We start from the raw sequence: 26102 nt of genomic DNA on the forward strand, positions 1-26102 counted from the left end.
GCCCTCCTCTGCACACGTTCCAGCTTGTCAACATCCTTCTTATATTGTAGTGCCCAGAACTGGACACAGTATTCCAGATGTGGTCTGACCAAGGCAGTGTAGATAAGAGTATTGTATAGCCTATCTTCTGCATCAAACCAAGCTAATTTGTGTCAATGCATCTGGAAGATGATCTACCACCAAATTAAGACATAATCCCATGGATTTTAGCTATTATTTTGTTGGCGTTCAAATTCTGAGGATGTGGCTTAGAACTTTAAAATGTCGTTGCTATCCAGGTTTGACCAAATACAAGGCCTTTTCCATGTTGATTATTCTGTGATTATATTACTTTATGCAAATACCTACTGTACGCTTTTCAGCTATCCAAGATGAATCCGTCACATTGTGAAAGATGATAAAAGAACATGTAGACTCCAAGCCAACCAAGCACGAAAGCAACTGAATTTGAGAACTAGCATGTTTCATTGGCTTCAATAAAACTTACCAGTACATTGCAACCCTAGATGTGTCTTCTCAGAAGCAAACCTTACAGGGTTCAGTGGGACTTACTCCATGGTCATGGCGTACAGGACTGTTCTGTAATCTCAGACATGAGTAAATTTTTGGAGGGTGTTTTTTTTTTACATGAGGATGCAAATCATTAGCTGAGTGTAATAACTATTCATTAATGGATTGTCATTCGGGCTATGAAATTTAATTTGCTAGACTAATCAACAAAAGTTGGACTTGACCAGTATTTGCGAGAGGCAAATTTTAATAAGTGGCACTGTATGGACAGAATTTAACCAGTCATCCCTACTTGTTTCTCTGAATGATATTTTTGTTTGCTTGATTGTTTTAAACTGCAAGACAATGGCTGATTTTAATTACTCCTAGATAATTTCAGTGGATTAATATATAACTGCTATGGTATTTTGGAGGGGTATGCATCAATTTTGTACCCTGCCCCAAAAAAGGTGACCCTCCCCAACACCTTTCCCTTGTCCCTCCTAGTCACAATGACCATCTCCCATCTTCCATCTATATTCCTCTGAATACCAGGCGGGCAGAGTGCTGCTGCGCTCCTGTCCTGCTTTCATGCTTCCCACAGACACTGTGAGAACATAATGCTGGACTGGATAGGCTATTGACATCATACAGCAGGCTTTTCTTCTATTCTATTGGTAATTGCCTGCAACACTGCTGCTGGGAAGCTAGCCCTGCAATTGCATCCCCCTGGGTGAGCTGCTTCTGCTGCTCTCCTAACCCAGTATGTCCTAGCCTATGACCCTCCAGGTCCATTACCCTCAGCCATCCAGAGGTCTCCCACTCCCTCAAACAACTCTGCCCTTTCTCCATTGTTGCCCTTTTATGCCTGGAACTGCCTCCCAGAATGCTTGCATGATACCACATCCTCCCTTCCTGCCAATCTACCACATTTTCCATTGAAGCTTTTGGACCAACTCCTTATTTCCCATATCCTATTATAACTAGTCCTATACAGTGGTGCCTTGGGTTAAAAACTTAATTCATTCTGGAGGTCTGTTCTTAACCTGAAACTGTTCTTAACCTGAGGTACCACTTTAGCTAATGGGGCCTCCCACTGCTGCCGTGCTGCCACCGCACGCTTTCTATTCTCGTCCTGAAGCAAAGTTCTTAACCCGAGATACTGTTTCTGGGTTAGTGGAGTCTGTAACCTGAAGCGTCTGTATCCTGAAGCATCTGTAACCTGAGGTACCACTGTATATGATTCCTGTGTTGAACCCAGCAGCCATTTCCCTTCTCCCTCCACCCCTCTCTGTTGTCTTGTGCCATCAGATCCCCAGGATAGGGGCATGTCAAATTGTACTTTGTAAAACACTACACCCTGCTGACTGGGTGCTGGATGCTGGAAGTGCTGGGCAAACTGGTGTTCAGCAGCCTAGTGGACTGGCTGGGGTTTTGATGGGACCTTTGGCATTTTCCTTGCACTCCCCAGAGTCTCGGTTGTCTACATATTGTCTTCCTGAAGGTGACAGCTCCTGCCAGCAGGAGGAGGAAGAAGAGAACCTGACAGGAAGTAGGGTCACTGTGGTCCAAGGGGACTTTCCAGGTCTCTGCAACCCTGTAAGCTCTCAGGGATCCCACAGCCCTTTGTGAGCAGGAAGAGCTGGAGGGAGGTGACTTGTCCAGGGCCTCCCTCAGGAACTCTCCTTCTATTTGCCAGTGAAAGATTGTGGTTCTCCGTTCAGGCTAAACACACAAACTGGGCCCCAATGAGAAGTGTGTTTAGACTGAATTGTGAGGCCAGTTAATGTCTCAGTGTTCATTGTCAGCAACCACAGAACTGAGAAGTGAAGGAGGGCCAGATCCCTGTCTGTGGCAGGGTGTGAGAGCAAATGAATAAACTTAAATAAATTTAAAAACCAGGCATAATAATAACAGCAGCAGTTTTCGAGATATACTTCAAAGCTACAATTGAGTACAGAGCTAGACACACATAAAGCACAATCAGTTGTGTGGGCTATATTTGTGTGTTATGGGGGAGGGAGATTCTCAGTTACATTAGTTTTAGAATCTTAAATGAACTCTTCCATGTATCTTCGTAGTTAATTTCAGATCCATCATCTGATAAACAAGGTAGAATAACACCATACCAAAGGCATTTATAATGTGCTGTGTGTTATGCAGTTTAATATTAAGATTTTACTAGACAGTTACACAGTACGCAGTTTTAAGCAGACTGATTCATCACGCTCATTATCACCTATTTAAACTCAAGTAAACCAACCCTCCCAGAATAACCAAGCTTTAAAACGTTAATGCAAATGGTATGCCTATTTTAATTGCATGAGACATCTCATTAAGTAATTTAATGCTAGCGAGATCTCTTGCCCATAAACAGAAAACATATTTCGCTAGCTTGTATATACAATATAATGTGAGATGGAAATATAATTTCCTCAATGAGGTTTATCTTTCTCCATGTCTTTCAGACTTTCTGGTAAGAAAGTCTTCGCAGACATGGAACAGCTGTGCATCTGTAAAATATCTGAGCAATTATTTTTTTTAAGAAATATATATTTATATAATTGTATGTATATCGAATCACGAGGGTTTGTACTGTATGTATGTAGTAGATGTTTTCGCTCCTTCCAGTTGTGCCAAAGAGATCAGCAAGAAACAGGCAAGGACTACCTAGATCATGACCATGATGGAATTATTTCTTCATTGAGATGGAGGGGGAAACATCTATGACATTTTCATTAGCCTAGAAGGCAGAAACATCTGGTTCCTTGGTTCAGCTCATCAGCAGGAGAGCCTGTAGCTGATTAGACCGTCTCTCAATAGTAGGCGTTACTACAGTCAATGGGAATTACTAAACATGGTTTCAGGGGACTGGCGTTAATTTGGCTTGCCAAAATAATATGCAATTTTTTAAGGAGTGTGTGTTAATTAGTTGTATAATTTGATGTGATGTGATTGGGTTCACACAAAGAAAAACAGAGCAGAGTTTTCTATTAGTATATGCTGTGGAAGAATTAAAAGGTGCCACTTAAATTGTGCACAGTTTGAATTTTCAGCACTGAAAGGCCCTAGTTCATGATCTAATTACAATAGGATTCCATTTCTCAAAAGCTAAAAGCCTTTTATTCATATTTTTTTTCTTTAGAAAAGATGTATTAGTTTGATTACCAGGCTATTAATTCCCATCCTGTTATCATCCTGTCACAAATTAAGTCAATTTGGGTATCTTGGGTTTTGCTCCATTTTGTGTATTATCACATTTCCGAGTTAAGTGAAAATTTGAAGCTGGTAAAATTTAAAAGGCACACTTCGCGAAGATTCCAGCGACCTTACAGTGTCTACCCTTTACTCATTTCTTATCAGCTTCTTCGGCGCTGACTGCATGCCAGGCATTTTGTGGCGAGATTGATGTTCAAGTCAAACATTTAAGTATGGAGACAGATTATTACATAGCATAGTTTGGAAACATATCATGTACAGTTCAGAGAAAGTTAAACATGCCTGAACCCCGCTGAAATGAATGGGTGTGAAATCCTTACCTCTGGAGATTGATTTCAATGGACCTTAACTTTCTCTGGATTGTGCTCAGTAGAAAGGTAAGGTAACGGTAAAGGGACGTCTGACAATTAAGTCCAGTCGCAAACGACTCTGGGGTTGCAGTGTTCATCTCACTTTACAGGCCGAGGGAGCCGGCATTTGTCCGCTTCTGCCGACAGTTTTTCCAGGTCATGTGGCCAGCATGACTCAGCCGCTTCTGGTGAAACCAGAGCAGCACACAGAAACACCTTTTACCTTCCCACCGGAGCAGTACCTATTTATCTACTTGCACTGCGTGCTTTCGAACTGCTAGGTTGGCAGGAGCTGGAACGGAACAACAGGAAGCTCACCCTGTCGCGGGGATTCGAACCGCCAACCTTTCCATCGGCAAGCCCAAGCAGCACAGTGGTTTAACCCACAGCGCCACCCGCATCCCAGCAATGCTACCTTGACAGTAGATCTGCAGATCAAGGGAAGCTCTTTTTTTAAAGTTCAATATGATAGAAGTTCTTCTTAGCCCAATGCCTCAAAACTGAGTCAGGCAGCTGGTCTTCTGCTGAACCCAGATCCTGGGTTTTTTTCTTTATTTGCTTTTAAATGGTCACATATGGGAGTGACCATATGACCACATAAGAGTCAAAGGCAGAAAGAAGTGCAAATGAACTTTGTCCATCAGGATGTGGGAACGTAAAGACGATTTGTCCAATATCTATGAAATTTAGCATAGAGAATCAATCTGATAAGAGGTATAAACTGGATTTCATATAAATTTGATATAAGATGGCTGAATTCTATCACTTCAGCTCTTTTGCTTTGAACTAGAGGCATCCCACTGCCTGGGACTGTCTACACATTCAAGATCAAAACATACCTTCAGTTTCTCCTTCTGCTGGTTTAGATTATGTCAAAATTCAAGGGTATTTCCAGGGCATATGGAAATATCTTCAGTGGTATGGTGAAGATCTGTTGTATATTTTTAAAGTTATAAGGTTCCCAAGTCCCTTTTTAAAATTAGAAGTATTTTGCTGGCAACTAGTGCAACACATGTCATGTAGCTGTTCTCTGTCTGATGGGCAGAGAAATTGCTACTGAACTCAGTGGGACTTGCATCCATATATTTCACGGGATTTAAGAGGGGCAATTTGGTTCAGTTAACATTTAAAGGTGAACCTACCTAATTTGCACTTCCTGAAAGAATGCACAAACCAAAAAGAGAGTTGTCCTTCAAAATTTGCACTTCTCAGTATTTTGTAGTGCAATTCTGCAGCCCAGTGATGCTTACAAAAATGAATGTAGCAGTGTAAAGAGGTGCATAAAAGTGCATCTGTTAGTGAAAATAACAAAAAAATGCATTATATTAAGGAAAATTGCATATAAAAATGCATTTATTAGGAGAAATTCACACTAAAATGCAGATGAATACCCACTAATTGCACAAATATTAGTAAGTGACCCATAATGATTAATAACCAAAATGGTCTTCTTGAGTAAGTATCTTCAAGAATACACAAACACTGATTTGAAAGTTTACTTTGAAACAAGGGGGAGTGTGTTTGCCTTTAGGTAAAACATTTAAGGGAAAAAATTGAAGGAAGAAAACCAAACACTATCATAGTCTTCCCTTTGGAAGTTATGAACTTCAATAAAGTCTTAAAAGAGATGCCACTGTCCTGGAATGCTTTAAATAGTTCTGAAGCTGGACAGGAAATTTTCTCTGTGGGATGCTGATTTCAAAAGGTTGTATGATATAAACCATTATTTGATGGGATGCTTATATAATCTGTCACATTTAGTTGCCGTATGCATTAGTCAGTTGCAGATTGTAAAAAAGAGTGGGAACATAATTTTTACCTTTATTAAAATAAGTCAAAGAATGATTTCTTCCAACACGTTTCCAGAATATGGTGCTAAAATGACTAAAATCTGTACAGGGATGTGGATATGTGTGTATTTTATACCACCTAAGAGCTCCTGGTTATCAAGTAATCCAGCTATAATCTTTTGAAAATATGCCACTAATCGTGACATGCTAAAACATTCTTCTCCCTGTTTCTGACCTGTGAACCTTCTCACAGAAGAGGCTAGATTTTAAACCTTCATCACATGAAAGTCTCCAAAGTGATTTTCTTCAAACATTCCTTGATGTTTAGACCTTGAAGAGCACTACAAACCATGATTGACTTGACGCCACCAGATTCAGTAGCTTTGGAGTCTGCAAGGAATGTAAACTTTGTAAATGCAATACTTCGTTTTTGGAGCGCATGCAAGAAGTATACAGTTGGGAGACAGCGATGAGCAGTACAATTAGTCAATGTCCAAAGGCCCATATGCAAAAAGCCAGGGGGAGGGGAGTCATGTGCTTAACCTGTATTTCTGCATAGCCTTATAGCTGCGTGTTTCATTGTGCAGGCTAATGTCGTCTTGACATATATTTTGCATAGAATGAAATTGTTATAGTAATGGCCCTTAATTAAACAGTTAAGTAATACAATTAAAAGGCTTCCCCACCCCTGCTCATAAAGACTTGAAGAGTAATGAGGCAATAAGCTTCAGTGTATGGCAACATTTCCCATCTTGCCGTCTGAGTGTATGTGTGTGTTTGCCACAATCCGACACGGCAACTACAGAATCTATTCCTTACAAAATGGGCTTGGCCAGACCACAGGAAAATCCAGCCGATGAGATGGAGGAAATTTAAGCTAGTGAGAATATTTAAATAGCTAGTTTGAGACTATGAAAGCTGATATTTGCAAATGGAAGCTGTACAATAAAAGATTTACTGCCACTGTGAACATTTGCGGAGATCTCTCATTTCGTCCCATTGGCCAAAAAGTAGATCTTTTAAGCCTACGGATAACAAACAGACACCATGCTGACTTTCAAGCTGATTTTCGGCAACGATACCACAATCAGGGCAACAGTCGTCACGGCATTGCCGCAGGGAAGGGATTCCACAGCAGAGCTTGACTTCAATAACTGAATATGTGGCATAATTCCAACGCTAGGAGAAGTAATTATATCACATACTCATTAAGCCTTGATCTAGCTGCTGCTTTAAAAAGAAGAATCCATGGAAAGATTGAAATTTGGATGGCGTCCAAAAAATTATTTGTAACAAAACTCCAGGGCTGCTCAGATTTAATATGTATGTTCCCTAAGAGCAATACCCAATGCTAGCCCTACTCAGGTTAGACTCACTGAAATTAAGGCTTAAGTGCAATAATTTTGTACTAGCTCTATCTGAGCTAATTGGATGTCACCTTTTACATGTTAAGATTATCTAATCCAGTACATCCCTAATTATGGCTCGGCACCCTCTGAAATTGCTTGCGTCACTAGTGAACTCTTTTTTCTTGCTAGTACAGTGGTACCTCAGGTTAAGTGCTTGATTCGTTCCGGAGGTCCGTTCTTAACCTGAAACTGTTCTTAACCTGAAGCACCACTTTAGCTAATGGGGCCTCCTGCTACCGCCACGCTGCTGGCACACGATTTCTGTTCTCATCCTGAAGCAAAGTTGTTAACCTGAGTTAGAGTATTACTGTAAAAATAAAAACTCAGTGGGTCGGTCCAATGAAACCTTCATGTTTGAGATTGCTAATAAAATTGCCACCTCCTTGGCATTAAGGTCCTATCATATTTCTTGCATTCTATCTCTAGGGGAAAAACGAGCCATATCATCTGGATAACACAGCTCCTCGTGACTTCTTGGAAGTGTTGATGTTTGTTAATTCACATTGAGGCATCTCCTGGGAAGTGTGCCAACCACTGGGAAGCATGTACCATATAGAACAATTGTTTCTGGCTCCATTTCTGCCCTGACACCTTTCCCTCAAAGCCTATGGCAAGCCAAGCACTCATTCATTCCTGCAGAAGGTCACCCAAGAACTCAGAAGAAAAGGAAACGTGCCATTTTGGCTCTGCTCTTTGTAAGGGGGGGGTGACATGTTTCTTTTCAGCATTCCCTTTCCCCCAGCCCTCCCAGTTCCTCTGTCCTCCTGCTCTGCAATGGATGGGAGCATGGGGACCTTTGTTATCAACACCTCTGCACACCTCCCACTGGTCTCTTCACACTGCCATTATTTCTTTGATGGAAGGAGACCACATATGTATGTGTATAAATGAAGAGAAGAGCTGATTTGCACGGCTCATCCCAGAGACATTGTTTTATGCATGCCTCAGAGTCCCAGAAATTATCTGTGCTGCCCTCTGATCTTGCAAATCCCTTCAGCTTGACACAAATCTGACAGTAGGAGGAACAGCAGGAGAAGATTGATGCAGTAGGAGAAATGGGTGCCCACCAAACCATTTGGCAGCATACTCATATAAGAAGAAGAGTTTGGATTTGGTATCCTGCTTTATCACTACCCTAAGGAGTCTCAAAGCGGCTAACAATCTCCTTTCCCCCTCAACAAACACTCTGTGAGGTGAGTGAGGCTGAGAGACTTCAGAGAAGTGTGACTAGCGCAAGGTCACCCAGCAGCTGCATGTGGAGGAGCGGGGAATCGAACCTGGTTCACCAGATTACGAATCCACCTCTCTTAACCACTACACCACACTGGCTCTCTATATAAGCAGCTGAAGGGAGATGCTCCTGCACCGGAGTTTGAATCCAGGGCCAGTTGCTTTGTATCCTATTCTCAACAGGCCTATGGGTCTTGGCACTCGCCCTTCCGTGGCACTAGTTATGAGCTAGGTTTATGAGGTTTAATGCATACAAAAGAGCCTACTGCAGTGTTCTACATGATTTATTCCTTCTTTTTTTTAAAAAAAAAATCTTTTCTTTTGCTCCTGCTGCCATCTTCTCATTTTAGCTAACCCCAAAGTTTCTTTCTCTATCCAGATAGAGAGAGAGAGAGAGAGAGAGAGAGAGTCATGAGCAGGACTGAGGGTACAAGTTAGAAGTGGTGTCAATTTCTTGAAGGCAATTGACATATAACGTCTTTTGTTCTGTAAATAACACCACCATTCTTGCAGGGAGCAATTGCCACCACCAATCCAAGCTTTACTCAGATGGTGGCCCAACCATGGCTGGGGAAGGGGTGCACTGCACACATACCCTTTCTTTGGTCCATCCCTCACATCACATGTGTCAAAAATGGCATCAAAGTTGTAGCCTATTTGATGTGTTGGATGATGACCACTGAATTTATATGTTGGTTGGTTGCATTTGTATCCCACTCTACTTCCCAAAGGAGCCCAGGCTGTGCAGAAAACATCAAAATGTTAAAATACTATAAAGGTAAAGGTACCCCTGCCCGTACGGGCCAGTCGTGTCCGACTCTAGGGTTGTGCGCCCATCTCACTTAAGAGGCCAGGGGCCAGCGCTGTCCGGAGACACTTCCAGGTCACGTGGCCAGCGTGACGAAGCTGCTCTGGCGAGCCAGCACCAGCACAGCACACGGAAACGCTGTTTACCTTCCCGCTATAAGGCGGTACCTATTTATCTACTTGCACTTCGGGGTGCTTTTGAACTGCTAGGTGGGCAGGAGCTGGGACCGAAAGACGGGAGCTCACCCCGCCACGGGGATTCGAACTGCCGACCATGCGATCGGCAAGTCCTAGGCACTGAGGTTTTACCCATAAAATACTATAATTTAAAATAAAAACAAAAAAACTTTAAAGCTTTTGAAAACAATTAAAAACCATCTAATACATTTAGACCATGTAATACCTTTGTAAAGCAATCACATACCCTCATATTTACCAATTCCAATGTTGCCGTGGCCAGTATTTCTCAACCATCAAGTGCCTGGGTAAACATGAATGCCTTTCAATTTCTCCTGAAAGTTAACAATGAGGGAGGCAGTTGCACCTCACCAGGGAAGGCATTCCAGAAATGAGAGACCACTGCTGAGAAGGCCTTGCCACAGGTCAAGGCCAAAGGACAACAGCCAAAGATGGCACCACCAACAGGGTCCAAGATGGTTGATATTGGGGGAGTCACTCCTTTAGGTACTTACTGTAGGTCCCAAGTCACTTAGGGTTTCTACCCAAGTACTAACACCTTAAATTGGGCTTGGTAAATCACCAGCTGGAACATGGGTGGTGCTGTGGTCTAAACCACTGAGCCTTGGGCTTGCCGATCAAAAGGTCGGTGGTTCGAATCCCCGCGATGGGGTGAGTTCCCGTTGCTTGGTCCCAGCTCCTGCCAACCTAGCTGTTCGAAAGCACGCCAAAAACAAGTGCAAGTAGATTAAAAGGTACTACTCTGGTGGGAAGGTTAATGGCATTTTCGTGTGCTGCTCTGGTGTCAGTGTTCCATTGCGCCAGAAGCGGCTTAGTCATGCTGGCCACATGACCCGGAAAAACTGTCTGTGGACAAACGCCGGCTCCCTCGGCCTGTAAAGTGAGATGAGCGCCACAACCCCAGAGTCGTTTGTGACTGGACTTAACTGTCAGGGATCCCTTTACCTTTAAGTCACCAGCAGCCAGTGCAGAGCTTTCAGGACTGGTGACACATTGTCCCATCACACTGTCCCAGTTACCAACCTAGCAGCTGCATTCTGCCCTAGCTTCAGTCTCTGGACCATCTTCAAGCACAGCACTGCATCCAGTGTATTACAATAGTTAAAGCAGGAGGTCACCAGAGCACGGACATATGATGCCAAGCTTTCCTGGCCCACTGCCGTAGCTGGCAAACCAAACATCAGGAGCTTCCATCTGGGGATGTGGACATTAGTATGCTGGTGTCACGTAGCTGTATCTTTCCATTCATCATCATATAAAAGTAGCAGAGCAACAAAAAACAAATGAATGCTATCAGACCTGGGGGAACAAAAGGGTCTCCACCTGCTGCCTAAACAACAACAACATGGGCATCAGGAGATACACTGAGAGTGAAGATTCCCAGAACCTGAGCACGAGAAGGTATCTCTGCTCCCTATATCCCTGCTTCTTTTTTATTGCCAAGCAGGGTAATTCATGCACCTTTGCTTTCAGGCTTCTAGAATTTGCACATAAACTGTACACTCTGGCCCCTCTTTACAAACTTGTTTTTTGTGAATGATCTCTCCTGTGACCTTTTAGTCTTCTTTTTTTTATTCACTCCCATTCGTTTCCATGCGTTCATTGTCACATTCTCCCCTGTCCTCCATTTGGAGTTCACAGAACATTTGGAATGTCATTCCGGAGGGATGATTTCTCCTGAGGCAGATGCCTCCCAAACCAGCACCTGTCAGCTTCCTGCCAGAAGTTAATTTAAAAGCTGCTGTGCAACCCTTTTTGATTTTAAGCACCAGCAGTCTGGTTCCATTACAGTTCGAGTGGAGCCCATCTCCTTTGTACAGATTCCCACCCCTAGCCCCTTGACCCAAAATGTTCCCAGAACCTGGCAAATCTAAATGGTGCCTTCTGAAACCATTAGCTCATTCATGCATTGAGACCCTAAGGCACCACCTGTCTATCTGGTCCTATGTGCCGTATAGATAGTATGTCTGAAAAATCTACTTTGCAAACCTGGATTTCTGAGCCGTTCAATATTAAGCTATCTCTCCAATGAGCAACCAACACAATGCAAACCAACTGCATCCCAAACAGAGAGCAGGCCAGAAGGTAAGCAGGAGATGTCATAACACAACATGTGTACTGTATCTTATTAAAGAATTGATATTGATTTCCAAGGAATAAGTTCAATTACAGCAGTACAAGTACAGGGCTGGTCACCTCGTTCCAAGGAAATGACAATGATAAATCCTAAAAGCAGTAGGCTTGCTTGGAAGACACATTCTCTCGCATCAAAAGATGACTTCTCTCTTAATTCCAGATGGATGAGAACCAACCGCTTTGTTTTAGCAGTGAAATAAAGGTGCTTTGTGTATGTTCAGAGACACACACTCTGCTGTTGCGATTTCACAGGTCCCAGTTGTATTTAAAAAACCTGGGCCTTCCTTGAAGCTATGTGCTGCACTCAATTGTCCACAGAGTTACTGTGGCTGAGAACCTGTGGCGGTTCTCAGTGTGATCTTCTCTGTTCACGAACAATGTGCTCCTGAGCTCCTCCATGTAAGAATAATGGGCTGAGCAACTTTGAAAATCCATAAATGACATGTTTCAGGTGCTGGTGTCACAAAGCCATTTTAGAAAGAGAAGACAGGCTGGAACATTAAATGGTGGTGGTGTCTGGGTGTGTGACATGTAGACCACTAATCAAAGGCATTAAGACTTGAGACTGTTTTGTAAACACTGGCCAAAGTGAATGAAAGTAAAACGCAGAAGAAGCGGTGATTTGCAAATACAACATGCACCTGAAACTTGATGCGATAATTTGCTGAAGCCGCTGGATAAAGTAGGACTCTAGAAGTGAGGCTTGTGCTCCAGGAGCTTTCAGCTTTTAAAGGTTTTAAGAAGGAAACCTGGCCATGACTGGATCACATTGAATATCAGTTCCGCAAACCCCTTCCACCTATAAAGTTCAATGATGGGCATGTTCACTCAGGAGTAATCCCAGCCTGAGTTAGAGGGGACATTCTCAGATGCAGAAGATCGAAGGCCTCAGGAGATGATGGTACACTTGGATGTCCGTTTCAGAACCTCATCATTGGTGAGTTAAATCTTTCTGACAATGCCCACATTAGTGCTTGCACCGTGATAAACTTGACAAGGAATGTCGATTAATAGAACATCCCATGTACCTCCCCATTGAAGGGGGGCAGCCCTCTGGAATTTTGAGCATAATGGGCCTGTGTTTATTCCTCGAGCAACTGCATAATGTGACTGATTTACAGGAGTTTAACTGAAGTGTTAATCTGACAGTGACGGAGAGCGTCTCACTGGCAGAATCACTTACACTATCATATTAGTTGCCTCCTCTATTAAAGCCGTGTGGTCGATAATTGGAATGCTTTTATGTCTAGTGGTTCTGACAAGGCTCTCTTCAGGCCACAGATGGGCGGTCTGGCTTGCTACACAGCTGAACAGTGGCAAATAATTTAAACTGAGGAAGCATTGTTCTCCTTGTGCCGCAGGAGCAAGGGCAGTTCAAGGAAAAGTGAGCCTCCGCTCAGGCTACCTGCTGGCGTGTAGTAAAATAAGATGGACATGATACTGGGTCAGGAGTACAATTAAATCTATTTTGCACCAACGTGTTGGTGGACAGATGAGTTTCCACTTGGCAGAGCTTTATGATCTTTAAGGTAGACTGAACTAATAGATTGGTGTGGAGCACACTGAAGTTACTAAGGATGGGAAAGCAAGCAGCAGTACATTTGAACTACAGGTTTCTCATATGCTCCGCGTCATGCTGAGTTTTTATAGCTCCTGGCTTTCAAAAAGCTTGTTTCAAAGAGGTTTGCGCTAGACTGGGCATGCAGTTTTGCTCTGCAGATATTGTCGCTACCGATTTAGCGGAATGCAATTAGGAAGCCTAAATTAAGTGGTAATGGAGAACCAGCTCTTGAAACTGGGGTTTCCACGGCAACCGCTGCTTACAATACAGCCTTCAGTTAGTTTTCCCACTTTATCTGCAAAATGCACAATTGAGCTTTAAAACAGCTTTGTGCTGAAAAGCGCCCTGTAAACAACTGTTTGCGAGGAGAGTTTTACACTGTCTTTTAAACACAACAAACTATCAAAGAACAGAAATCCTTGTTCTTGGCGGATAAATAAATAAATAATTCGCACCACGGAAAGTACTAAAAGCAACCCCCTAAACCCCCACCCCACCCCGGAAGAAAGAAAGAAAGAAAATATATCAGTTTCCTCTAGCTGAGCACAACCAGTTTCCCCTTTTTAGTATTCCCCTCCCCCTTAAAAATAGCATTGTAATTCCCTTTAATTTTAAGGGACGGGGGTTGTGTATCAAGCTGTTTATCCATAAGAGTCCTTTGACCTTTCCATGCAAATGTTGCCTTTCCGCTGCTTGCAGTTGTGTGCAGTTGTGTGAAGCTTCTCATATGGGTATCATTTGGTGATGTGAGAGGAAAGGCATCAGGAAAATGTGTTCCTTTTGGATTCTTTTGGGATTCCTCTTCTCCTGTTCCCTTGCCACTAATTTCCTCACTGTGGATCACATTATTTCTTCTATATGCTGCAGAAAACGTTCAGGGTGTTACGATTAAAATGTTGTTGGCTGTTTGCAGTTCGGATATGTCTTTTTTAAAAAAAAAAATATTTATTATTTTTCCAAAAACTTAAACACTAAAAAGACAATACAATACAACACATCAAATTAACAAAACAAAACAAAAACAATAAAATAAATCAAACAATTTCATTATCCCATCTTTCATTCACTTATTTCCACGACCTCCTCACACCTCCCTTTTTGTATTCCCGCGGTTCGGATATGTCAGGCCCCTATTGCATCAGTAGTAGTATCTGACTCCAGGACATTCTCTGTATTATAATACTTTCAATGGGAGGCTGGGAGTTTGACCTTCACAGTTTGAGTTTACCTTCAGCAATGGTGGTCAAAACCGTAGGAAACCTCATCCATTCAAAACAGTCTTGCACAGGGCTGACGTAGTGTTACACTGAGAGGAGCAGGTTTATTGAAATGTTTTTTATATATATAAAAAAAAGGGGGGGGGAGAAAAAGATTCCAAGCCAAGTTGTCCTCAGTAGGAATTTCTACTGTAATAGCTAGCTAATAAAGTGCAGGTGAAATTCAGAAAGAATGGGAAGTGATCATTTATTTTATGTATGTTATTTGCTTACTTATATTGTTTAAATGCCAAGCAACATCCTTGGCAAAGTATCAATTCAAGACGGCATGCAATCTCTTAAGGTAAATTGATGTAACAAAACCAAGTACAATCAAACAAGAAGCCAATTTTAAAAGAAACAAGCAGAAACAGGACTAAAAGAAACAGAGAGAAGAAAATTAACTTTGAAATGCCCACCAAAACGATATAGTTTTTCATACCCGCTTAAAAGTAGGCAAGGAGGGGCCCAATGAACTCATCTGGGAAGCATATTAATAATCTGGAGACCACACTGAAAAATTGGTACAGTGGAAAATCACCTCCAAGACCTAAATGATAAATATAATGGTTGTGCCAACAATGACTTCTTGGTGTATTTGTGAAATGTTTTAGCAGAAACACACCATGGGGGTTGGACTAGGTGATATGATTCTGTGACTTGCAGAAAAGAAAATGAATGCATAAATTCATTTGTGATGTATATTTGTTCATCATTTATTCTTCAGCTACCCAGATTACCAGGTTGCTTTAAACATGGCTTTTCCAAGATGAGTTTGTGCGAGCAAGAGACACATCGATTATTCCGCTTAAAAACAACTGTCTAGGAGACGAGAGGAGAAGTTTGTGGAGTTGCTCTCTTGGTTCTTACGCAAAACCTGCCGCTCTGGCCCCATCCCAAATGTATAAGAAACGCAGAATGCCAGAGTGTTTGGGACTTTCGCAGGGCATCTTGTTTCAACACTGCCTGCCTGTATTTTATCAGAGCACTAAAGGACACATTGAAATTATTTTCTCCTGGCACCGGCAACGCGCCGTGATGTGCGTGCCTTCAATTGCACTTGACAAATCTTCAGGGCAAGGAAAACGCTCTGGTGTAAGGGAATATCTCCGCCTCTTCCCAAAAAAATGGCATTTTTCAGACCAAACATGTGTTCAATTGATTTGCTTTCTCCAGAGATCGCGTTTGAATTCGGGCCAGTGATAAGTCGGGAAGCAGAGCCGCACCAGAGGCCAAGCAGGGTCAGCGGTACTTCCGATGGCATTTCCTGTGCTGCAGGGGTCTCTGCCTAACTGTACAAATAGCTCCACATGGCATTCAGAGAGTGTGCCAGGGAATGTTATGATTGCATGCCAAGTGTCGCTGTCAGGTTCCCCTCCACTGCTGTGTGAGCATATCTGAGGGCTTGCAAGTGTGGGGCTGCAGCTAACGTACAGATTGAGTAAATACCATAACCCCAACAGGGTGGCTGGTTGGCGGTGGGTTCTCGTTTTGCTTTTTCACTGCCTCATTTGCATTCCGTAAGCCAGGCTGTTGTTGTTTTTATTAGCACCACTACTGAGCAGTTCACTACTGCGAGGATTTAATGGGTGAACTTGATACGTTTTGGATTAATTTCTATTCTCTCCCCCCCCCCCGACACACACACACACTCCTGGACACCAACACCACCTCTAAAGCAGAGCTCGCGTTTCATACCTTCTGACATTTCAATGCATTCTCTTGAAAAGATCTGACCGGCACATTGCCTACCCCTGCCATCCTGGACAAATTCTCAGGGTGGTGGCAAAACCCTAGGAAGGGGTGGTTGGACTGTAACATATGACCATAATATACGTTTGGTGGGTCACAATTTGTTCAGGCCAGGTAAAGTTGTGTACAATGGTTGCCTGCTCCTCAAAATATAGTCGTGAGGGCTTCCACGTGGCACCTGAGTGCAGTTGAATTGTATAGATCAGGCATAGGCAAACTTGGCCCTCCAGATGTTTTGGGAATACAGCTCCCATCATCACCAACTAACAGGACCAGTGGTCAGGGATGATGGGAATTGTAGTCTCAAAACATCTGGAGGGCCGAGTTTGCCTATGCCTGTATAGATGCATGGCGGCCCAACTTTTCATACCAAGGGGGCCACAAGAGCACTTCCACATGGGTGGGCTGCACACTGCCTTGTTGTCCAAGGGAACAGCATGCCCAAAATTTGATACTCCCCCACAGCCCTTGTGCTGCCTTCCCAAAGCCAGCTAAGCAAGTTCTCTGCAATCTTATAAGCATTTACCTCAGAGTAAGTACCACTGAACACAGTAGAGCTTACTTCTACGTACACATGTACATTACTGCAATGTCACTCTCAGTTTGTGTAACTGGGAATTGATTAAAAATGTTTGAAACCACTCCTCATGCTGGAATTCTAGAGGTATTTGAGGTGTACCCTATGCAGCTCTTTCAGTTTCAGTATAATACTGCTGCTAGCTCCTCAATGTCTCTTGTTGAGACAGAAGGCCTTGCTGATTGGAGCTGATGGGACTTGTCACATACCCTCCAAGTGTCCTGATTTTCCAGGGACAGTCCCAGAATTACAGAAGCCATCTTGGTTTTTTATTTGATCCCAGATTATCCCCGTTTTCCTTTTTCCTCTCCACCACGTCTTGGAGAACAACTAAAAGTGGTGCGTGGAAAAACAAAGTCCTGTTTATACTGATAATAAAATAATTGCACCAAATGAAGGAAACGTTGAAGCTGGCATACGAAGCCCTTCCTATACTTGTGAAGGAAAATGTCACCAATCCACTTTAAATTCTTTAATTGCAATGCTTCCACAGCCAGCCGTTTTTTAGGAAACACATGGAGTGTTTATTCCTTTATGGTAAATGGAGCCGTAGGACACCTACTCAGAAGTAACTCCCAGTGTATTCAATGGAGCTGACTCCCAGGTAACTGGGTAAAGACTAGGCAGCCTTATATTGCAATCCTAAACATTTTCACTCAGAACCAAGTCCCACAGGATTTACTCCTGATCATTTTCACAGTTTCTATTATTATTATTATTATTATTATTATTATTATTATTATATCCCATCTTTTTCCCTGACAGGGACTCAAGGCAGCTTACAGCCAAAATCTTAATTCCTTCTATTTATCTGCTGAAGGTGTTGTACACAATCCCTTCCCTCACACATTTTTTCTTTGTGACAATCTTATGAGGTAAGTTTGGCAGAGATGTCGCAATTGGCTCAAGGGGACTGATGTAGATGACGTCTATGTGTGCGGTGAGATCAAATGCTGGAGAAGCTTCCAGATGTCCAGATTTTCATCTGAGAAATGTTTGAGGGCATGCCTGTAGTCCTAAACATCTGGGGGGCACCAGGTTGCCAGTGGCTGCTCTCTCTATATTCAATTTTCAAAGCTACCCAGCAATGTCTTTAAAGTTAAGTAGGTAAATTAGTCTTTCTAATGAGTGTTATTCATTCCATTTTCATTTTGTGTAGTGTGAGCAAGAGTCTAATGTGGGATTATTTAACATAAATAAAGAGTATTGGAAAGGTTAATACGAATTTAAGTACCGTCTGGCATTAACTTTCACAAAGAGGGGATGTATGTGTTTTTCCAAAAAAAAAAGAGAAAAAAGAGCAGCTCTAGGTTTCCATTACATTCAGAAATGTATTTCTGTTCCTCCTTTTCTTTTCCAGGTGTGGCAAACAATCTTTAAAATAAGAACAATAAATGTGGTGTGTTTTTTAAGTAATGTGTTATTACTGCAATTAACTGTTCCCCTTTTATGAGGTTCTATGCATCAGATTACATCTAATTGCCTCCAAACAATTTACTAGTGGGTTTCTTATAGAAAGTAAACAAATACAGTTTAACAGGCATTATTAGCCTAGTTTTTTCCCTTGCTGTGTTTTCTCTTTCCTTCAGTGTCCACCCCACCCCACCCCCACTTTTACGAAAGGTAAGAATCATTAGGAATTCCTCTTAAAATCCAGCAATCTATGCATACTACTAAGGATCAATGCTTTGTAAGCTGGCTGGTGTTCTGCAATAAATTCTAGCTTTTATAGACTTTTCCTGGACCTGGTAGCTGCTAATGCCATAGAAATTGATTATTTGTGGTGTTTTTATCACTGCCTAAAATATCTAATTGCTTTTTTCTCCACAGACTTGGATTTCGTCTGCTTGATGCTTGACAATTAATGATGAGGACAAAGCTCTTGAGGGACAGATCTTGGGCCTCCAGAGGCAACATACCTGATCTGAATGAACAGATTCAAAATTTATTTTAGCTGAATTCAGAAACCCCATTTGTCTACCTTGTTGTTTAAATGGGCAGGGCACAGGCACAGGCACCGATCCGTTCTCTGCTCTGGCATTTCAGCACTACAGTGGGAGCACAAGAAACTTCCAGAGAGCATCTCAAGGAAGAGTTGATATCTGAAATAAGGACAAGCACCAAAATATGTTGTGTTTTTATAGGTGAATGTGAACAGCCAACTTACCAAGAGAGAAATGCCAGGAAGATGCATGTTGCTTAAATATGTGTTAATGCAGATCAAGGTTGGTCTTACACAGTATTCTGTGGTTGATGTTCCTTCATCCCCAGTTACCTGTTAGTGACAGATTAGTTCTCTTGATCCATCCATGTGCCACTGCTGTATTTTCTCACCATCGCTTTTGTTGTTGTTTAGTCGTTTAGTCGTGTCCGACTCTTCATGACCCCAGGGACCAGAGCACGCCAGGCACTCCTGTCTTCCACTGCCTCCCGCAGTTTGGTCAAACTCATGTTGGTAGCTTCGAGAACACTGTCCAACCATCTCGTCCTCTGTCATCCCCTTCTCCTTGTGCCCTCCATCTTTCCCAACATCAGTGTCTTTTCCAGGGAGTCTTCTCTTCTCATGAGGTGGCCAAAGTATTGGAGTCTCAGCTTCAGGATCTGTCCTTCCAGTGAGCCCTCAGGGCTGATTTCCTTAAGAATGGATAGGTTTGATCGCTACCTCTGGTTTATTCTGTTCTGAAAAGTTTGGTCATAGTATGGTGGTGGTTTTTTTACATAGGTTCTCACCAAAACAGCAGGTAAATATTTCACAGTTGAAAAGTGACATTTGATATTGTGAAATCTAGAAAGCAGTGGGGGTGGGTGGGAAGAGGTGGAAGAAAAGACAAGAAGGGAAGGAGTCTCTAGCAGGAAATCTGAAGGAATACCTTCTCTGCTCAACATCACCAGCCACAGTTAATTAATGCAGATAGCTGCAACAAACCACATGGAGAATATGGGGAAGATCTGCTTTACCTCACATGAGAATATGTGGCCTCCCCAAAAAATCACATAATGTTTGAAACCATGTAGTAGAAAACCATGAACCATTCAAAATGGTAGGTGGCCAAAGTGGCCATTTGTTTTGACTTTATATCACCCACTCTTATGTAATGTCCATATTTTGGTACACACATGAGATATGTCCATTTCCTTGTGTTTTTCCGTTGCCAAGGAAGAGAAGGTGTCCATGGCTTTAATATATATGCAGAAGAAGTAATTGTGGGAAAGGTAGCTTCCTTTATCTCTGCATGACAAGTTCAAGAAACTTCATAGAACCTTACCTGAAGCAGGAACAGTGTGGTGTGAGAGAATCCACAGGTTCTCACTTTAGAATAATTCTCATCAACACAGAGGACCGATTTGTTGGTTTGTTTGCTTGTTATTAAATTTATATCTTGCCCTTCCTCCCAAAGGAGGCCTGGGTGGTAAACAACAAGTGTGTGAGTGTGAGTGTGTGTGTGTGTGTGTGTGTGTGTGTGTGTCTTCAGTAGGTGCCAAAATGACAATAAAGACGGTGCCTGTCTAATATTCAAGGGGAAGAGATTCAAAAGGGTTGCTGCCACAACACCAAAGGAACAATTCTTTCATTGTGTGATAAGATGGCATTTGTAGGAGACCCTCACCTGTGGAGTGCAATGATTGATTGGGTATATAAGGGGTAAGATGATCTTTCAGATAGCTGTATAGGGCTTTCTACACCCAAACCATCACCTTGAGCTTAGCCTAGTAGCGAAATGGCAGTGGTTTGAGCAGGGGCCCCATGTGGAATGTAAGGGTTGGATGACAACGGATGTGCATAACCTCTGAGAAATGTATGTAGAAGTGGGATCGAACAACCAAGGATCCATCAAAAGGCATGGCCACGTGGCCAAAAGTCTATTGCGGTAAAAACCCATCATGAAATTTGGCCAATGGATAGTGCAGAATGTGAGAAAACAGCAGGTTGGCAGCAGAAAGAGGCCAGCTTGGAACAATGAGGGCATGTGGGTGGAAGGAAGACAAGAGCAAGACTGATCAGGAAGGAGGCAGTGCAGGTGAAGCACTACCTCTGATGGTTATAATGCTTTGGCAATCCCTGAGCTATTGTGGCTCAGCAGTAGAAAAAAGTTGCCCTCCCAAACCTTTCAAGAACTGTGGGTTTCATATGCTGAGGAAGGAACTCTGGATTTCCCTTTCTGTTGCGGCTAGCTGGTACCTTACACATTGCCTACCAACCTGTGTATTAAACGAGTGTGACCTTATAAATTACCTCAAATTATTGTGTGTATTTATATTTGTTAATAAATTAATGGGTTCATTCACAATCTAATTGTTTCTTGTATGATTTGTGTTTATTTTACTGTCACGTTCATGTGAAGTACCTATATTATGTTGGTGTCACTAATTTTGGGTGAATTTCCCCCCCAAAAGACAACACTACTCAATTATGAAAATAGCTTCCTGATCCCATTAAGCACAGATAAAAAAGATTAAGTGGCATTTTTGCTTTTTTTTTTAATTTGTGACAATACACATTAGGCACACCTATGATGAACTAATTACTTTAGTTAGATTTTTCCCCTATACAGAACAAGCTGGTTACTCATGAATAAGAGGAGGAATGCATTAAGCAGAAATATGTGATGAATGTAAAATGCTTTTTATTGTCCAGATCCCCACATGTGCAGGAGGTTCTCCATAGTAGTCCAATAGTCAGAGCTCCATAAACATCCATGCAAAGTGCGGCACATACAGATTCTCCAGTTCTTGGAGATGTCAGCAAATTTGACCTATCCACCTGGCCTGCCTCACTGTGCAATTTTGCAAAATGTGAGTGGGTTGAAATTCTCCCATTCAAGCCATGTATCTGATCTTCCGTCCGCTTGAACCAAAACAGTGCAAAAGGAACTGCCGTCCTAGTTGAACAGGGATGTTTACAGTGCAGGACTTTGGGGTAGGATTCCAGGGTGCCCATTAAACAGAACAAGCAATGGGTTGGCTTGCCACATTTTGAAATTAGGAAAGGAACGCACTTAAAGAGCCCCACCACAACCGCTACATCAAGACCTTCAGATTGCTTAACTCAGCCTTTGCCAACTTAGTGGCATCCACATGCTTTGCCGTCCAACTCCCCTCCGTGTTGGCGGGGGCTAAAAGATGTCCAAAACATCTAGAGCCATGGTTCCCAACATGGGGCACACACCCCACGGGGCAATTTGATTTTTAAGGGGGGCAATTAGAGAATGAATTATTAACAGTGAATGGCCTTTTCAGCTTCCTCCACGTGAACAGGAGTTCACTTTTTTGAATAATAAGAATTATATGTCACGGGGGGGCATCAGGATTTTAAAGGTGCTTAGGTGGGGCATGGCCAAAAAAAGGTTGGGAACCACTGATCTAGAGCAACTAGACAAGAAAAGGCTGGCTTAACTGTTCCACTGCAACGGAAACCAAACCTAAGCCGAACAAAACCTTCCTGTCTCAAATCCTTGAGCTTGGTTCTGAACAGGTGTGGGAAATGTGTGGCCCTGCAGATGTCATCAGACTACATCTCAGGACGAGAGTTGGACTGCAAAGCACGTGGAGGGCACTAAGTTGGCAAAGGCTGAGTTAAGCAGGGTCTGGACATAGCAGTTGTGGTGGGGCTCTTGAAGTGTGTTCCTTTCCTTATTTCAAAGTGTGGCAAGCCAGTCCATTGCTTGTTCTGTTTAATGGGCACCCTGGACTCCTACCCCAAAGTCCTGCACTGTAAACATCCCTGTTCAGCTAGGATGGCAGTTCCTCTTGCAGACTACATCTCGGCCCAGTATACCTGAAGGAGCGTCTCCACCCCCATCGTCCTGCCTGGACGCTGAGGTCCAGCGCCAAGGACCTTCTGGCGGTTCCCTCATTGCGAGAAGCCAAGTTACAGGGAACCAGGCAGAGGGCCTTCTTGGTAGTGGCACCCGCCCTGTGGAACGCCCTCCCATCAGATGTCAAAGAGATAAACAACTACCTGACATTCAGAAGACATCTTAAGGCAGCCCTGTTCAGGGAAGTTTTTAATTTTTGGTCTTTGTGGAAGCTGTCCAGAGTGGCTGGGGAAACCCAGCCAGATGGGCAGGGTACAAATAATAAATTATTATTATTATTATTATTATTATTATTATTATTATTATTATCTCTCATCAGCCCCAGCAAGCACAGCCAATGGCCAGGGATGATGGGGTTTGTGTCCCCCACAGGTGTCCCCCACCCGGGGGTTGAAGACTGCAGGACTTGGCAAGCTGTTTTTCTGCTGCAAGTGTGGTTGGGGAGGCTATTCGACTGCATGTGCCTGTGCTTGAAATATACATCCGTCTGTACCCACACGGGCATCCACGGATGTGTCCATTTTGCTTTAAGAGTGAGCTACGCCCATCCACTCATGCAGATAAAATTATTGAAGCTGAACCACCAAAGAAAGTGAAGGGAGGGGAAGGCAGCCTCTTTGACAAGAAATGCAAGATCAGAAATGCTCACAAGTGGGCAACGGCTGCTAAATAATTAATCAATAGCAGCCGCGTGGCAGTTTGAAATGTAAATGTGATGGATGAAGGTGTGATGCTTGTCATCCGGCAGGAAAATGATGTGACCAGAATGGAATGATGGTGGGCTGCCTGCTCTACCTGCTGACTGGCAAAAGCCTGGACACAGAGATAAAACGAAGCCATCACATCGCATCCCAGGCAACCCCTAGTACCTGTCTTTGACCCACGGCTTGCTTTCATGTCTCTGCCCCAGAAGAGATGCTTTTTTTTGAGGGAGAGAAATGATGAAGGGAGATCTTGGGGTGGAGAAAGAAAGAGAACATCATCTGAAGAAACGCTACCTGACAAGGCTGCAGGCTACATAGTTGAGAATCCTCCCTGTTTCTTTATGTCCTCCTTTTTTTTCCCCTCCCTCTCTTCTTTGGTCTTTCTATCGCTATCTCTCTTAAAAATGAAGCATCTTACATTATTTCTTTTTCCTTCTGTCCAAATCCTCTAGAGCCGCTCTTGCAAATGGTTCTGTGACTCGGGAAGTGACAACAGCGACTTGCAAAGGAACCAAGGGGGGATGATGACATTCTGGCATGTGAGCAGGTGAGGGAGAGAGAAAGGAAACATCGTTTACTTATCAAACTCAGCTATTGGCAATCCTCCTTTCATTTGTTGGGCTAGAAAGAGAGCTCAACTAACTAGGCATTGATCGGGGTTCTGTGCTGCGGAGATGTGAGCCTTCACATTCAGATCATCCCAAATATACCCGTGTGGAAGAAAGCTCCGTTGAAATCAGTGGAACTGTTGGGGCCATGGCTATTTGAATCACGACTGACATCATACATTTAAAAGAAGAAGAGCTTGGATTTGATATCCCACTTTATCACTACCCGAAGGACTCTCAAAGTGGCTAACATTCTCCTTTCCCTTCCTGCCCCACAACAAACACTCTGTGAGGTGAGTGGGGCTGAGAGACTTCAGAGAAGTGTGACTAGCCCAAGGTCACCCAGCAGCTGCATGTGGAGGAGCGGAGACGCGAACCCGGTTCACCAGATTACAAGTCTACCACTCTTAACCACTACACCACACTCAACACACATTTCAAGCACATGACTCCACCACCACCCCGCTAAGAATCCTGGGAACTGTCCTTTTCCCCTCGTAGAGCTACAATTCTCAGCATTCTTTTTTTCTTTCCAATACTGTTTTTATTTATTTTCATGGTACAGAAGATAAATTTTGAGAAAGCAATTGTTACAACAGTAAACAGCAAGTAACTTGTCCTGATAAAATTACAGCCTTTTATCATGCCATGTGTTAAAGTTTCGTTTGATTACTCTAAGACAGTGGTGGCCAAACTTGGCCCTCCAGCTGTTTTTGAACTACAACTCCCATCATCCCTAGCTAACAGGACCAGTGGCCAGGGATGTGGGAATTGTAGTCCAAAAACAGCTGGAGGGCCAAGTTTGGCCACCTCTGCTCTAAGAGCTCACACCACATTTTCCCATGAGTGCTGGGTGGATTCCTGCCACAGTCTGAACAATTTATGTATTAGCACTTAGTTCCCAGGATTCTTTTGGGGAAGTCACGTGATTTAAATATGCAGTGTAGATCTGCTCTGGGAATGTGATGGCCTGGGATTCAGACTTGGATGCTGAACCTGAGGGATCCCAGCCTGCACAGGATTCCCCGCCTCCAGAACCAGCTGAGCCAGGGCTGGGGCATGAGCCTGAAGGGTCCTCACCTGTGCTGGATCCTCAGGTGCAGGCATCAGCTGAGTCTGCTCCAGCTCCTGAGGTGATGGAGGACCCTTTGCCTGCAGGTGCTCCACTCTCAGCCCCATCAGAGGAAGCTGAGGTTGCCTCTGGGTCCAGTAACCCTCCAGCCTCTCCTGAGCTGCAGAGGCTCAGGGCAGAGAGGTGGAGGGAACTAAGTTCCCGCAGGAGGAGTGCTCGCCTCCAGGCCAGGAGAGGCGAGTCACCTGAGGATCGGGGCTGCCCTATGCCTCAGGGCAGATAAAAGCCGGCCAGCCCCAGTCCCAAGTTGCGGGAGCAAAATTGTTGGTTGCTAGTTTCTGCCTGAACCCTGTCCTGCTTTCCTGCCTGAGCTCCTGCCCTGCCCTGGCTCCCTGCTTGCAAGCCTGTTCATGACTTCACCCGACTCCCTGCCCTGCACCCAGCTTCAGCTATTTCGGACTGCCTCCACGTTGCACCTTTGACCACGGACCGGACTTGGACCTCGCCTCTTGGGTAACCCACGGGACAAGCACAGGGAAGCTGTGTTCTCTAGCCAGAATCTCTGGCCCATCACACCAGAGGAGGCAGAGGGAATAATCCACATTGTGGGTGGGACAGTGGCATTCCATGCTGGACTTCCAATGATGCATCAGTTTAGGCTAGCCAGTGTTTAATTCCATTTATTTCAATGTGACCAGGATATGCCTGGTTTTCACTGGAAGCCCCCTTAGACCAGTGGCAAAGCAGGGGTTGCCAGCACCCGGGGCCATGCGGAGGGGGTGGGTAGGAAGGAGGGGAAACAAATGGAATATGCATGCGCATTCAACTGCCTAATGGCGTCCGCTTCACCCAGGTGATTGCAGCCTCAGAGCTAAGAAAATATGAGTCGTCCCCTTGTCTGGAGATGTCGCTTCCTGGTTCACATGGAGTAGCCATTTTCAATGGAGCCCAGCAACAGAAGCAGAGAGCTGTATTGAGGCAACATTGGGTGTTGAAATTTTGCACCGTAACAATTTTGCACCCGGGGCAACCAACCCCGTGGATTCCTAGCTCTTCTACCAACAAGGGTGAAACCTGCAATTGGAAAGCATTGCTGAGGCCTGGGAATGATCAGCCACTAGGAATAAT

The 26102-nt window shown here is 43.6% G+C and overlaps 1 long non-coding RNA gene across 1 annotated transcript in view; it reads left to right on the forward strand.

Annotated features, from left to right (window-relative positions):
- Positions 1–21063, forward strand: part of LOC308475928 — a 172884-nt gene extending 151821 nt beyond the window's left edge. Inside the window, exons 3-4 of the long non-coding RNA XR_013985547.1 lie at positions 18605–20125; positions 20372–21063. This is a non-coding gene — a long non-coding RNA (uncharacterized lncRNA). The remainder of the gene's footprint in view (positions 1–18604; positions 20126–20371) is intronic.
- Positions 21064–26102: the final 5039 nt, after the last annotated feature.

The sequence above is a fragment of the Podarcis pityusensis genome, assembly GCF_964106645.2.
Source record: "Podarcis pityusensis genome assembly, chromosome: 4".
Classification (NCBI taxonomy): Eukaryota; Metazoa; Chordata; class Lepidosauria; order Squamata; family Lacertidae; genus Podarcis; species Podarcis pityusensis.